At 49.0% G+C, this 14,687-nt stretch overlaps 1 long non-coding RNA gene across 1 annotated transcript in view; it reads left to right on the forward strand.

Moving 5' to 3' along the window:
* Positions 1–14,687, forward strand: part of LOC101440916 (uncharacterized) — a 58,024-nt gene that overhangs the window by 23,929 nt on the left and 19,408 nt on the right. The window contains exon 2 of the long non-coding RNA XR_011647116.1: positions 1,818–1,912. This is a non-coding gene — a long non-coding RNA (uncharacterized lncRNA). The remainder of the gene's footprint in view (positions 1–1,817; positions 1,913–14,687) is intronic.

A 14,687-nucleotide genomic window follows, 5' to 3' on the forward strand; every position in this document is an offset into this window, starting at 1 on the left:
TGGGTAGATAAACTGAGGCTCACAGTACTTAAATGACTCTGTTGTCAGGTGGAGCTGGTGCCACCTGCCTGTGTGGGTTTGGATGTGCTGAGGCTCAAACTTAGACAGGAGCTGGGCCTGGCTGCCAGGGTAAACAGGAGCCAGGTCATCTCAGCACTGAGCCCCGTGCTCCCCAAATCCTCTCAGAGTTGAGCTCTGTACTCCCTAAGTTCTCTCATCACTGAGCCCTGTGCCCCTTCAGTCCCTTGGTACTGAGCCCCATGGCCCCTAAGTCCTCTGGGCACTTAACCCTGTGCTCCCTGAGTCTCCTGGGTCCTGAGTCCTGTGCTCCCTAAGTCTTCTGGGTGCTGATCCCTGTGCTCCCTCAGTCCCCCAGGTGCTGAGTCCTGTGCTCCCCAAGTCCTCTGGGCACTGAGCCCTCTGCTCTCTAAGTCCTCTGGGCACCCCCTAAGGGCTGGCTCTCAACAGCACAGAGGATTCCCCCCACACTTTCTTTCCTCATGGTTTAGCCAGACAGGTTCGCCCTGTGCACAACTGAGGAGCCAGGCCACCAGGCCAGCTGGTCATGTGTCTGCTAAGGCCGGTTGAGGTCAGGTGGTCTCTGGCATCCTAGGAGAGTAAGCCAAGTCCAAAGAAGTGCCCAAATGGGGACACCAGAGCTGGAACGCTGGGTTCCTCTCCTGTCGGTCCTTGTCCTTGAAGCCGGAGACCTAGACCCACCAGCAGAAGGCTCTCGTTTCCACCAACACCCTCCTGAATGCTGTGCTCCTTGTCTGTGCATTGCACACCCACAGGGGCATCTTACACAGCAGACATTGCAGACACGAGTTTTATTATGAATTTTCAGCAGATAGTGATTAATGTCTTCCTCTATCAGAATGGGTGTGTTGGAGCAGCTTTCCAGCAAGTGAGTGGGGAAGGCTTTGCTTTCCAGCCCTGCCCACCACCAAGCTGCCTCTCTGTTCTCAGTTTCCTCATCTGTAAAATGAGGGGTTGTACTAGATGATCAGTAAAATGACGCCATGTGAGACTTGCAGGAGCTGATAAGGAATGATGGGTGTGTGAATGTGTGGATGGGTGAATGGATGGATGGGTGGATGGATGGATGGATGGATGGATGTGTAGATGGGTGGATGGGTGGGTAAATGGAAGGTTGGGTGGGTGGACGGCCAGAACTGGCAGCTATGCACGGGCTGCCTGCTCCACCCCTTTGTCCTGCTGCTCTTGACCCCTTACTCGGGCCTCCAAGGAGAAGTCCCCACATGAGAATGGAGACCCCTCTGTGGTTCTAGTGCCATGGCCACGACAGCCCCCCTGCAGAGCCTGGAGGAGGAGGTGACCTGCTCCATCTGCCTCGATTACCTGCGGGACCCCATGACCATTAACTGTGGTCATGTTTTCTGCCCCAGCTGTGCTGCGGACATCTGCCCAGCGGCAGGGGGGCCACCCATCTGTCCGCTTTGCAAGAAGCCCTTTAAGAAGGAGACCGACCAGCCCATGTGGCAGCTGGCCAGCCTGGTGGGGAACATCCAGTGGCTGAGGGTGGACAATGGCCAGTGGCCAGGAGAAGCTGCCCCGGAACAGCAGGACATGAAGCTGTGCGCAGGCACCGGGAGAAGCTGCACTACTGCGAGGATGACAGCCAGCTGCTCTGCGTTCTGTGCTGGGAGTCACAGGGGCACCGGCTGTCCTAGTGGACAAGGCTGCCCAGCCGCACACGGTGAGCCCACTCTGTCCTGAGGGGCTCAGCCCTGCACCCCCCAAGGTGTCTAGCCCCGCCCGGAGCACCCACTGACCCGCTGCTTGTCTTTCCACAGGAGAAAATCCTGAACCACCTCAGGTCACTAAGGAGAGACAGGGACAAAATTCAGGGCCTCCAGGCCAAAGGAGACACTGAAATCCTGGTGGCCTGGTAAGTGAGGTTAGGGAGACCAAGTAAGGGGCGCATGGGCCAGGAGGCCAGGGGCAGCGGGGTGCAGGAGCCAGGGAGACAGGGACAGCTGGGCACAGAAGCCAAGGAGCCAACGATGGGGGCAGGGAGGGCGGAGCGCATGAGCCAGGGAGCCAGGGAAGGGGGCGGGGCACATGAGCCAGGGACTGCTGCTGGGAGGCGCTTCCCGCAGGGCAGTGCAGAGGGGTGCACCAGCCAGGGATCAGGGGCAGCATCAAGGAGGTGCTCCGGGGTCTGAGCTGTAAGAAAAAAAGATTAGTTTAGTTTTCACATAAAGGAAGAAAATATTGATTAATGTAACCTGGCAGCCTACTGCCTCAGTCTCCCACTCCCGGGTTAAATAGCAACAAAGGAAACCAGCTTAAGCCAGTCCTATAGGCAGTAAAAAAGTTGTCCAAGAAAGAGCTAAGTTAATACCAAATCAGCACTAAATTCCATTCCTTATTTGACAAAGGGGAGCAGGTAAAATCTGAAATGGTTCAAATGTGTTGGGATAAGAGGTTAATCACAAATTTTGCGTGGGAAAGTTAGATCTTCTCGGATAGGCTGTAACTTCTGAAGTATCCAATCTAAGGAGAAACAGGGCTTCTAAGGGCTTGCGTGCTAGGCTTAGGGGTATAAATTGTGTCATTTTCTTTGTTTGGGGCACCAGCCATGTTTTCTGATTGTGCGCCCCTTCTTGCAAGATTGAGAATAAATTCTTTTCTTCTCCACAATCAGGTGAGCCTTATTTTCTTCCAGAAGAAGATTTCTTCCTAACAGCTTTGGGGGCTTGTCTGGGATTCTGAGGCTTCAGAGAGTGGACCCCTGGGGTGGATGACAGGGAGGTGCGCCCCACTGTTTAAGCAGTCTTTTTTTTTTTTTAAGATTTATTTTTATTTATTTAATTCCCCTCCCCCGTTGTCTGTTTTCTGTCTTTTTGCTGCATCTTGTTTCTTTGTCCGCTTCTGTTGTCATCAGCGGCACGGGAAGTGTGGGCGGCGCCATTCCTCGGCAGGCTGCTCCCTCCTTCGCGCTGGGCGGCTCTCCTTATGGGTGCACTCCTTGCGCGTGGGGCTCCCCTACGCGGGGGACACCCCTGTGTAGCACAGTACTTCTTGCGCGCATCAGCACTGCGCATGGACCAGCTCCACACAGGTCAAGGAGGCCCGGGGCTTGAACCGCAGACCTCCCATGTGGTAGACGGACGCCCTAACCACTGGGTCAAAGTCCGTTTCCCAGTTTAAGCAGTCTTGGACTCCACCGGAGGGGGCCTTGCCTCTGGCAGCCAGGAGGCCCAAGAACAGACACTTAGATCTGCTGATTGTGGATGAGAAAAAGGGAAGGGAAAATCTGCCTCTTGTTGACCAGGTGACTCCATGCATGGGCCAAGGTAAGAACAAGGGCTGTTAAGTATTACCTTGGTGGTCAGGAATTCTGATCAGTCTGAGATTCACTGTGTGTGCATGAGACGTGTGACATACAGTGTGAAGTGAATGCAGAGTCCCAATTCACATTTCCCTTCTCCGGTGAGGGAAAGGGCCAGATACGGACAAAGCAAATTATTCAAAAGAAAGAGATCCAGAAAAGATTCAGAATGGGAAATAGAGGCAGTCAGTTGACTGGGAAAAAGGGGAAGGGGATATCTGTAGGATCCCACAGAGACATTCCTCCAGATAGTCCACTAGGGAGAATGTTAAGGCATTGGACCGATAATGATGGGACCAAAGGAAAAGACAAGCAGAAAATGATTAAATACTGCTGTTGTATCTGGACCAAAGAAAGTGCTTTACTGCCTGATGTTTTCTGGCCAAAATATGGGGCAGATGAAGATTGGCTTTGTGCTGACCTTGTACTGTATGTTAATGGAAAAACATCCTTCTCCAAAGAAGAGGCTGATATGCCATGTGCTGGTTAAAGGGAAGGAGGGCCACTTTCAATTCTATGAAAGCTGAAAATCCAGGTCTCAAGACTAAGCTTGCAGAAACTAAGGCTGCAGAAACTAAGACTGCAGAAACAAAAGCTGTAGAAACTAAACCCTGGGACCTCCTGTCTAATCTCCCTCCTCCTTATGCCCCCCCTCCCAGGAGAAGGGCCATTAGACTTGGAGGACCCAATAGAACCCATTGTAAACCCTGGGGAGCCAGAGAATCAAGCAGGGCCAACAGCCCCACCAGTTACAACCCACCAACAGCTGAGGAAAGAATTGGAACAGTGTAAGAAAGATATACAAAATTGTCTCTGAGGAAAAGAGAGTGAAAGAACAAAACTCCATTGAGCCTTTGTATCCACTGAGAGAAGTACCAATGGGGCCAGGGAAGATTGGCTATGTAAATGCCCCACTGACAATTACTGAAGTAAGGAACTTCAAAAAGGAGATGAAATCTCTAATGAAAGATCCAGTAGGGCTGGCTGAACAAGTAGATCAATTCCTAGGTCCTAGTTTATACCCTGGCCTGAACTTACGTCCATACTGAATATTCTCTTTATGGGGGAAGAAAAAGGAATGGTGCAGAGGGCAGCTATGAAGGAGTGGGAAAGGCAGCATCCACCTGGACAGGGGGTAATGGCAGCAGAACAGAAGTTCCCAAACACAGACCCTAATTGGGATAATAATGACCTGGGGGACAGAACACAAATGAAAGATCTTAGAGACCTCATTATAAAGGGGATCAAATTGGCCATACCCAAATCAAAAAACTTGAGTAAGACCTTTGAAGTAGCCCAGGAGAAGGATGAAATTCCCTCTGCTTACCTCAATGATAGAGGGACCAAGTGAGAAAATATCAGGGATGGACCCTGATGATCCTGTTGCTCTGGGAATGTTAAAAGTCAGCTATGTGAAAGGGTCTTGGCCTGACACTCAGAAGAAGATTCAGAAAATAGAAGGATGGATGGATAAGCCATTAGAAGAGTTACTAAGAGAGTCCCAGAAAGTGTTTGTAAGGAGAGAGGAGGAAAAACAGAAACAGAAAGCAAAGGTTATTCAGGGAGGCACAGGAAGAGGTAAGATAAAGATGGGAAATGGGCTTATTTAGATAAGGGGAGAAGGAGAATGCAAGGATGCAAGGCTCTGCAGGGTGCTATCACTGTGGGAGGCCTGGACATTTCAAAAGGGAATGCCTGAGTTTAAAGAAAGAGAGGAAATTCCCCTCATGAATTTTGAGGATTAGGGGGGTCTGAGGCTCCTCACTTCTAAAGCCCGCCTGGAGCCTTTAGTAAATCTAAGGGTGGGCCCATATCAGGAAGAAATTACATTTCTAGTGGACACTGGTGCAGCCCCATCCTCTGTGACTCATCTCCCCCAGAGGAACCAAATTCTCTGGAAGTTCCCTTACAGTCTCAGGGGTAAAAGGAGAAGGATTTGAGGTCCCCATTCTTTCTCCCACTAGTATTTTTTGGTCAGACAATCAAATTGTAAGCCCTTTGTTGTACATCCCAGAAGACAGAACTAACTTGTTGGGAAGGGACTTAATAGTATTCATGGGTTTGGATTTGGAAGTAAGGGATGGGCAGATAGAAGTAGTCTTAGCCATGCTCACTGAAGAAGATGAAAAAGATATCAGAGAGGAAGTGTGGGTAAGAGAAGGTAATAGAGGGGGTTTGCAGGTATGCCCTATTAAAATCAAATTGAAAAAGGAAGGGGAAATTATTTGTCAAAGACAATATCCCATTCCCCTTAAGGGGAGGCAGGGACTTCAGTCCATCATTGAAGGCCTCCTTCGATGGAGCCCTGCATGTCTCCCTTCAATTTTGCTATCTTGCCTGTTCAGAAATCAGACGGTAGTTAAAGGTTGGTACAGGATCTAAGGGCCATTAATCAAATCATTCAGGTTCAACACACAGTAGCCCCAAATCCATACACTCTCCTTAAGATCCCCTGCCATCATAAATGGTTTAGTGTAATAGATCTAAAAGATTCCTTTTGGGCCTGTCCCCTTGATCCAAAGAGTAGACACTTGTTTGCCTTTGAGTGGGAGGATCCCTCTACAGGAAGAAAACAGCAGTATAGGTAGACAGTTTTACCCCAAGGCTTCACAGAATTTCCCAACCTCTTTGGGCAGGACCTGGAAAAAGTACTGGAGAAATTTGCAGTCGGACCTGAAATTTCCCTTTTACAATATGTACATGATACTCTATTATCAGGTGAAGAAAGGCAGATAGTGGTCTGAACTACAAAGAGCTTATTGAATTTCCTGGGGGATCAAGGGCTGAGTGTCAAAAAGTAAGCTACAATTTGTAGAAAAGGAAGTCAAATACCTGGGTCATCTCATTAGTGAGGGAAGGAGGAAGATAACTCCAGAAAGAATTCAGGCCATTACTAAATTACCTCTTCCCTGGGCAAAAAGAGAACTAAGAAGATTTTTGGGATTAGTGGGATATTATAGATTATGGATAGATTCTTATGCATCCCAAACCAAAGGGTTATACCAAATCTGTTGGAGGAGGAGCCTGACAAGTTACCATGGAAGGAGGAGGAAATAAAGGCCTTAGAGAGGCTCAAACAGGCATTGGTGCAAGCCCCTGTTCTAGCCCTTCCCTCCCTCGAGAAACTTTTCCATCTGTTTGTGACAGCAGATGAGGGAACAGCCTTGGTAGTCCTAACCCAGATCTGGGGAAGCCAAAGGAAGCCCATGGCCTTTCGTTCCAGAATCCCGGACCCTGTCTCCAGGGGATGGCCAGGCTGTGTTCAGTCCGTGGCAGCAACTGCTCTCTTAGTAGAAGAAAGCAGGAGACTGACCTTTGGAGGGGCCTTAGTTGTTAGCACCCCTCATCAGGTCAGGACTATTTTGTCTCAAAGAGCAGGAAGATAGTTAACAGATTTCTGAATTCCAAAATATGAGCTGATTCTAATGGAAAAAAATGATTTAATACTGACAATTAATCATAGTCTGAACCCAGTTTCTTTCCTTTGGAAAGGTACCAGCCAAGTAGAAACTCCTGAACATGATTGTCTAGACTTGATTGAATACCAAGCCCGAGTCCGGCCTGACTTAGGGGATCTTCCCTTACATTCGGGGGAAAATTTGTTTATAGATGGGTCTTCTAGGGTCCTGGAAGGAAAAAGACATAATGGCTATGCTGTTGTTGATGGACTAACTTGTGAGATGAAAGAAGCTGGCCAACTGCCCAATGATTGGTCAGCTCAAACTTGTGAGCTCTATGCATTAAATCAAGCCCTTAAATTGTTAGAGGAAAAAGATAGTAAGTCTACACAGAGTCTAAATATGCCTTTGGTGTGGTCCCCATCTTTGGAAAAATTTGGGAAGAAAAGGGATTGATCAATAGTAAAGGGAAGAAATTAGTCCATGTGGAACTGGTAAAACAAGTGTTAGCCAGTCTGCTCTTACCAAGGGAAATATCCGTGGTACATAAAAATGGGCATCAGAAGTGTCACACTTTTGAAGCAAAAGGCAACAGATTGGCGGATGAAAAGGCCAAAGAGGCATCCCTCTGTTCCCATCTGGAAGTAATGGTCCTGTAACCCTCCATCCCCAAAGAAATTAGAATCCCTGCATTCTCTGAAAAGGAAGTAAAAGAACTAGAACAACTGAGGGCAACTTTAGATAGCCAAGGGAAGTGGCTCCTCCTAGAGGGCAGGCAGATGTTGAATAAGCAAATAATGAGGGAGGTACTAGTGGTTTTGCACCAAGGGAGTCACTGGGGAGTGCAAGCCATGTGTGACCTGGTTCTCAAGCATTTTGGGTGTATGGGCCTTTATACTATAGCCAAACAAATAAGTGAATGGTGCATAATCTGTCAGAAAGCTAATAAGAAAGTTTTAAGAATGCAAGTGCCGGGGGGAGGGAGCCTGGCCTCAGACCATTCCAGGGCATTCAGGTTGATTATACTGAAATGTCTCCTGTAGGTTGATTAAAGTATGTTCTGATTATTGTGGATCACCTGACAGGGTGGGTAGAAGCATACCCTCTTGCTTCAGCTACAGCATCAGGGACTTCAAAAATTACCCTTGAACAAATCATTCCCTGCAACGGGTTAGTTGAAAACATAGATTCAGACAATGGCGGTCAGTTTACATCCAGAGTGTTGCAAAATATCATGCAGGGTCTAGGTGTCACATGGCACTTCCATACACCCCGGCACCCACCATCCTCAGGGAAAGTGAAAAGAATGAACCAAACCTTAAAAAAAAAATCTCTCTAAGTTGGTCTTAGAAACCAAATTACCATGTGTTAAATGTTTACTTATAGGTCTGTTAAGAATCCGAACTGCCCCTAGGATGGAACTGGGAATTTCTCCTTATGAAATGCTTTTTGGTCTGCTCTTCCCTGGGAAGTCTGGAGAACTCCCCTCCTTTGAGTCGGAGAATTTCTTTCTTCAAAATTACATACTGGCCCTGTCTTCTACTTTGTCATCCCTCAGACATCGGGGTTTGCTGGCTCAGATTCTGCCTCTTGAATTTGCAGTCCACCAACACTAACCTGGCAGCACCATCCGAGTCAAGTCGTGGAGAGTCCAAACTCCAACCGACCTGGGAAGGGCCTTATCAAGTCTTGCTGACAACTGAAACAGCAGTCCGAATGGCAGAAAAAGGTTGGACTCATTACACTTGAGTAAAGGGACCAGTACTTGAACTGGATGATAAGTACCCAAGAACTTCATCTGAGTCTTAGAAAATAATTTCAGCCCCAGATCCCTTAAAGATTACACTGAAAAAACAATAACTGGGGTGGGGGTAGGGGGTTGAGCTGTGTATTGTCCTAATTAACAATGGCCCTAGTCCTATCAGAATACCAAAGGAGAAATTCAGATTAAGTTACAAGTGAAAATAATCTTACTAGCCTTGATGTTTCAATCCTAAGAAGCAACTAGCCCCATCAAATCAGTTATAAATGTGACTGAAGGTCTGGAGTCCCAGATGGTGCAGTTTGATGCCTGCCAAGTAATAGACTGTGGGAATTTAGAGCACCAGTGATGGCTGAGCAGGGAAAATAAATCCCTATGCCCAGAGCCAGTGGGGAGTGGCTACAGTCGAACCCTTCCTTGCCCCTCCTGGGATGATGTATGTTGGACTACCCAGGATAAGGGATGGACCGTGAATATGGGATGGGTCTCACCAAGTTCAAGGCCATTAAAGGGTAAGATAACCTTTTATAAATGTAATACCCCACCAGATTGTAAAAGTCCTCAGTGCAATCCAGTAGTAATAACTATTAAGAAAGCAGACAAATTAGAAACTAGGAGCAGTGGCAGGGACCAAGTGGTCAATAGAGTCTATGGAATGGGAGCAGATGTTACAGGTAAAGATCCTCTGGGGAGGTTCCGTATCTGAGTCCTTCCTTCCCCTGTAGATATGACATCCACAATGCCCTCTCCAGCTAACCCTTCAGAAATACCACAGGAAAACCCACCAAAGGCCAGTTCCCCAATTCAAAATAATCCCAAAGCAGTCAGGATACTTAAGGCAGAAGATTTAAGGCAAACCATAGAAATAGAGACAGGATATGGGGACACAAATGCCTGGGTAGAATGAATCAAATATACAGTCCAGAGTCTAAACAAAAGCAAATGTTATGCTTGTGCAACAGGCCGCCCAAAGCTCATATTGCACCCTTTCTGCTCAGTATGGAAAAGCATGAAAAGGAGTTTAAGTGCATGATACTCCTCTTTCAAAATGCTACTCCTGGTGAAAATTGTAGTACGTTGTCCTCTCTCTTCCCACCAGTCAAAAATGGAAACATCAAGGCCATACCTGCCTCCTGTCTGGGCCCAGGGAATCACTCTGCTTGTCTCTCTAGACAGGAGAAAGGATTCCAGGACCTTGGAACTGTGGCCTCGTGTACACAAGTGTGGAATGTAAGCAGTGATCATACTGACAATTTCTCCAGTTTGGTCAGACCTCAAGCAGACCTGTGGTGGTGCTGTGGAAAGGGTGTTCTCTGACCAATACTGCCTGAGAGGTGGGGCGGAACCTGTGTTCTGGTCCAATTGGCTATCCCATTCACCTTGCCATTTGAAAAAGAAGTGAGAATATCATCCCAGGGAGGGAGAGAAAAAAGAAGTTTTCATGGTTCTTTTAATGAGAAGATCTATTTAGACAATATAGGAATTCCCTGAGGAGTCCCAGATGAGTTTAAGGCTAGAAATCAGGTAGCAGCTGGGTTTGAGCCATTCTTGTTCTGGTGGGTCACCATTCATAAAAATGTAGACTGGATTAATTATATCTATTATAACCAACAGAGATTTATTAATTACACCAGGAATGCAGTTAAGGGAATTGCAGAACAATTAGATGCTACTAGCAGAATGGCATGGGAAAATAGAATGGCCTTAGCTATGATGCTAGCTGAGAAAGGGGGAGTCTGTGTTATGATTGGAGGTAGCTGCTGTACATTCATTCCCAATAACACTGCCCCTGATGGAACTATCACTAAAGCTTTACGAGGCCCAACAGCCCTATCTGAGGAACTAGCAGAGAATTCTGGCATTAGTAATTCACTCACAGGATGGCTTGAAAATTGGTTTGGAAACTGGAAAGGGGTTGCACTGTCCATCTTAACTTCCCTCATTATCTCAGCTGGGGTGCTTACCACAGTTGGATGCTGTATCATTCCATGTGCCCGAGGGCTAGGTCAAAGACTCATTGAAACTGCCCTAACCAAACAAATGCCCATACAGTGTAGGCAAAACAATCTGTACCCCCTTAAAGAAGGAGATTCTTATGATGAAGAGTATGAGATAGCACTTAAAAATTTTTGAAGAACAGAAATGTGGAAACTAAAAAGAATTTTAAAAAAACAAAGATTAGTTTAGTTTTCACATAAAGGAAGAAAATATTGATTAATGTAACCTGGCAGGCTACTGCCTCAGTCTCCCACTCCCGGGTTAAACAGCAACAAAGGAAACCAGCTTAAGCCAGTCCTATAAACAATAAAAAAGATGCCCAAGAAAGAGCTAAGTCAATACCAATTCAGCACTAAATTCCATTCCTTATTTGACAAAGGGGAGCAGGTAAAAACTAAAATGGTTGGAAGTGATGGGGGTAGCGCTTAATCACAAACTTTTGTGTGGGAAAGTTAGATCTTCTCGGATAGGCTGTAACTTCTGAAGTATCCAGTCTATGCAGAAACAGAGGAAAGGTTTGCGTGCTAGGCTTAGGGGTATAAATTGTGCCATTTTCTTTGTTCAGAGCACTAGCCATGTTTCCTAGTTGTGCGCCACTTCTTGCAATATTGAGAATAATTTATTTTCTTCTCCATAATCGGATGAGCCTTAATTTCTTCCAAAGAAAGATTTCTTTCTAACAGAGCAGGGCTGGAGGGGCCGCCTTGGTGCAGGCCCTGCAGCCTGAGCAGTTCTCTGCCCACAAGTGCGTGGTTTCCTGGATGAAAGTTTCCTTCTCTGACATCCACCTCCGCTCCTGTTTTCCCAGGGAGAGCTAAGAGGGTGGGTGATAATATTAAAGGTTAAGTGAGTCAGGGCATGGTCCCTGATTGTGGCGGGAAGCCGCGGGCTCGGAAGGAAGGCCCTGGCTGCGGGCTGAGAACCGGCGGGGAGCGCGGGAAGGCTCCAAGGCCCCAGCTCCTGGTGCTGTGCAGGGTCCACTTGGGCCAGGCCCCAGGGTTTAAGTAAGAGAACCAAGGCAGTCTGCCGCGTGCTTGCTCAGAGCTGGTGGGGAGGTCGGAGGTTCCAGCCTTGAGGGGAGTCTGTGGGGAGGGGGCAGTAGAGGCATGTGTGGCCAGCCAGGCAGAGAGGCTCTCCAAAGGGAGAGCGAAGCAGGGTCAGCCACGTTCAGGGCCACCTGCAGGCCACAGAGGCCTGCGGCAGGGTTGAAGACAGGCGGAGGGCAGCCTGGACCGGGCAGGGGCTCCGACCAGGGAGGCGCAGGCCAGACTCCCGAGGAAGGCGTGTGCAGCTCAGGCGTGAGCCCCGCCCCCTGACTGGCTCAGCAGAGAGCCCGGGCTTCCGTGGCCAGAGCCCTGAGCTGAGCAGCCGGGCGGGATCGGGTCCTGTGAGGGGTAGAAGGACAGACATGCTTAGGGAGGGGCTCACAGCGCTGGGCTCCAGGAGGGTCACCTAAACATTCACTATTGATAAGGGGACGGGTGATGAAGAGTTTTAGTAAAGTGTGGGAGTGATGCCAGCACAACCTTGTGGTGCAATAAATACCATGAATTGAAAGTGGTTAAAATAGAAGGTTTTATGCTGTATAAATGTTGCCACAATAAAACCTTAAAAAAGGAAAATAAAACACAATAAAATTGTAGACCACAAAGATTGAACTGTATTGTAAACTATGGACTATAGTGACTGATATGATTATGGAGATGCTGGTTCCTCAGTGACACCAAAGCCACCTCACTACTGCAGAACATTAATAGAGAAAGATGCATGTGGGGGTGGGGCAGTGTATGGGGACCCTGCCTGGTTTTTCTGTGAACCTTCAACTGCTGTAATAAAAAGAAAGAAAAAGAACAAGAGAGAGACATGGAGTAACTACTTCCAGGGCTTCCCCAAATAGCACCGTGGTAGCAGCGGCTGGTCTCAGGATGAGCTGACCACGAGGAGGGCGTCTTATCCAGAGATTCCATAATGATGCCACATGAGGCTCCCAGAGCCATATGGACCTAAAAAATCCTTCCATGTCTGTAATAACGTCCTAACCCTATGAAGCCTTGGCAGGGGAAAGTGGGCTGATTATTGTCATTTTTAAAGAGGGAGTGAAGCTGAAGGGGGGTGGGATTAGCATCAACAAACTGAGCAGAAGAGCATGTGGCTGGTCTTGGCCACATCTCCCCCTATGGGGTGAGCTCTGATGGGAGCTGAGGGGAGCTGGGGAGATCTTCCTGTCCCAAGACTCTCTCCTGATCAAGTACCAGGAATCCCCTCACTTTGGTTTTCCCCTGGATGACTTTGTAGCCTGAAAACCAGAGGCTGAGGGTCCAGACATGCCACGTCCTGAGCCCGCGGTGCTCAGTCGGCCTCGTGGCCAGGACTAGAGTCCAGGCACCAGCTGAGCCTTCAGCCTGAGCCCCCCCAAGGTGGTGCCCTCAGGCAGGCTGGAGTGCCATGGCCTGAGACCCAAGGACCTGAGCGCTGGTAATTTTGCAGGAGCGTGGTCTTGGCCCTGGCCTCCAAGCACCACACCCTGAACCTCGGTTTTCTGCTCTGTAAAAATGGCTGATCCAAAAATTCAATCTTGGACTAGAGGATTCAGAACCACTTCTGCTCTGTCGCTCTGACTCCACAACCTGGAATCCAAATGCCTCTGTGCAGATGGGGAGTGAGTGAGGAGCATCTGCCTTTCCTTCCAGCCCTGGACAGACACCAGAGAGCAGCCTCCCCAGGCCGTGGAGAGGACATGAAGGAGGGGCAGGGGAGCAGCCTTCACCAGAGCACCTGGAGCTCCTGGGCTGGCGGCACTCCGTGTCCTCATCTCAACTCCCTCCATGCTCAGAGATTCCAGTGACTCCTGAGATATTCCTGTGGGGAGACAGAGGGGCAGAGAGAGGAGGTGGAATTAGCACCTCAACTCACAGGTACAGGTGTTTGTTGTGGATGGACACACTGTTAGGGGCTGGGGTGTGAAGGTGTAAAGGCCTATTGTTGTCCCTAAAGAGAGCACCATCTAGGAAGGGGGCGTCCCATGATCAAGATGCAGACACTGAGCTGTGCACAGAGAGGCAGAAGCAGGAGGGCAAGGGTTTTAGGTAGCACAAAGCATTTATTTATTTTTAGGAGGTAACAGGGATTGAACCCAGGACCTCACACATGAAGCAGGTGCTCAACCACCGAGCTATATGTTCCCTGCACAAAGCATGTAAACTGGCCTTGAGAGATCATCTCAGCTGGACAAGAGAAGGGGAGGAGAGCATTCTGGAGGAAGGGCTTGCCTGCGGGCAGCCTCAGAAGGAGGAAAGAGAAGGACAGTTCAGGAAAGCAGGTGCAGCTCAGCCTGGCTGGACCAGGTGCCTTGGGGAGGGGGCTGCAGAGGGGACGGAAGGGAAGGCAGCAGCCCACCCGCAAAGCCTGTGTGAGCAGCTCCTGGGACACAGGACGCCTTTGGGCAGGGTGGATCCGTGAAGGGGCTCTGAGCAGCAGGATGAGCTCTGCCTCTCAGGAGGGTGATGGAAGGGGTGAGAATGCAGGAGGGAGCATCCCGGGAGCACCCAGAGAGAGCTGGGGGAGTCTGACTGTGGGGGGAGGCAGAGTTAAACACCAAGATGTTTCTGGGGAAGCCTCTCAAGACCTGGTGACCAGAGGATGAGCCAGCTCTGAGAGGCAGGCAGCGGGCAGTGCCCTCAACCCCAGGGGACATTCCTGCAGAGCTGGGCTCCTCTGTGCCTCCCTTTCTCAAGAAGAAGGGGCACGCCTGTGGGATGTCCTTCCCTTCCCTCCCTTCCCTGGACCAAGTTCAGGGTCTTCATCAGTCCATGGCTCAGGTGCATCCTGGGGCAGAAGCACCTGCCTGCAGCCAGAAGGGGTTTCCTTAGGTGGGGTTCTTCACTGCACTGTGGGGTCCATAGGGCAGCCACGGGGCTGGCTCCATGTGGAGAGTCCTCTGAGCCTGGAGCTCAAGCCCCGTAAGAGTGAACTCCCACACGGCCAGGTGCAGCCATGTCCCCTGGGGTCCCTCCAGCTAACTTAATGATGAAAGATGAAAGCTTCCCCACTGAGATTGGAAAAAAGACAAGGATGCCCACTCTTCCCCTGGTATTCAATTGTGTAAAATAAGCTCTAGCTAGAGCAATTAGGTAAGAAAACAAACAAACACAATTCACCCAAGTAGGAAAGG

The sequence above is a fragment of the Dasypus novemcinctus genome, chromosome 22, assembly GCF_030445035.2.
Source record: "Dasypus novemcinctus isolate mDasNov1 chromosome 22, mDasNov1.1.hap2, whole genome shotgun sequence".
In the NCBI taxonomy this organism is placed as follows: Eukaryota; Metazoa; Chordata; class Mammalia; order Cingulata; family Dasypodidae; genus Dasypus; species Dasypus novemcinctus.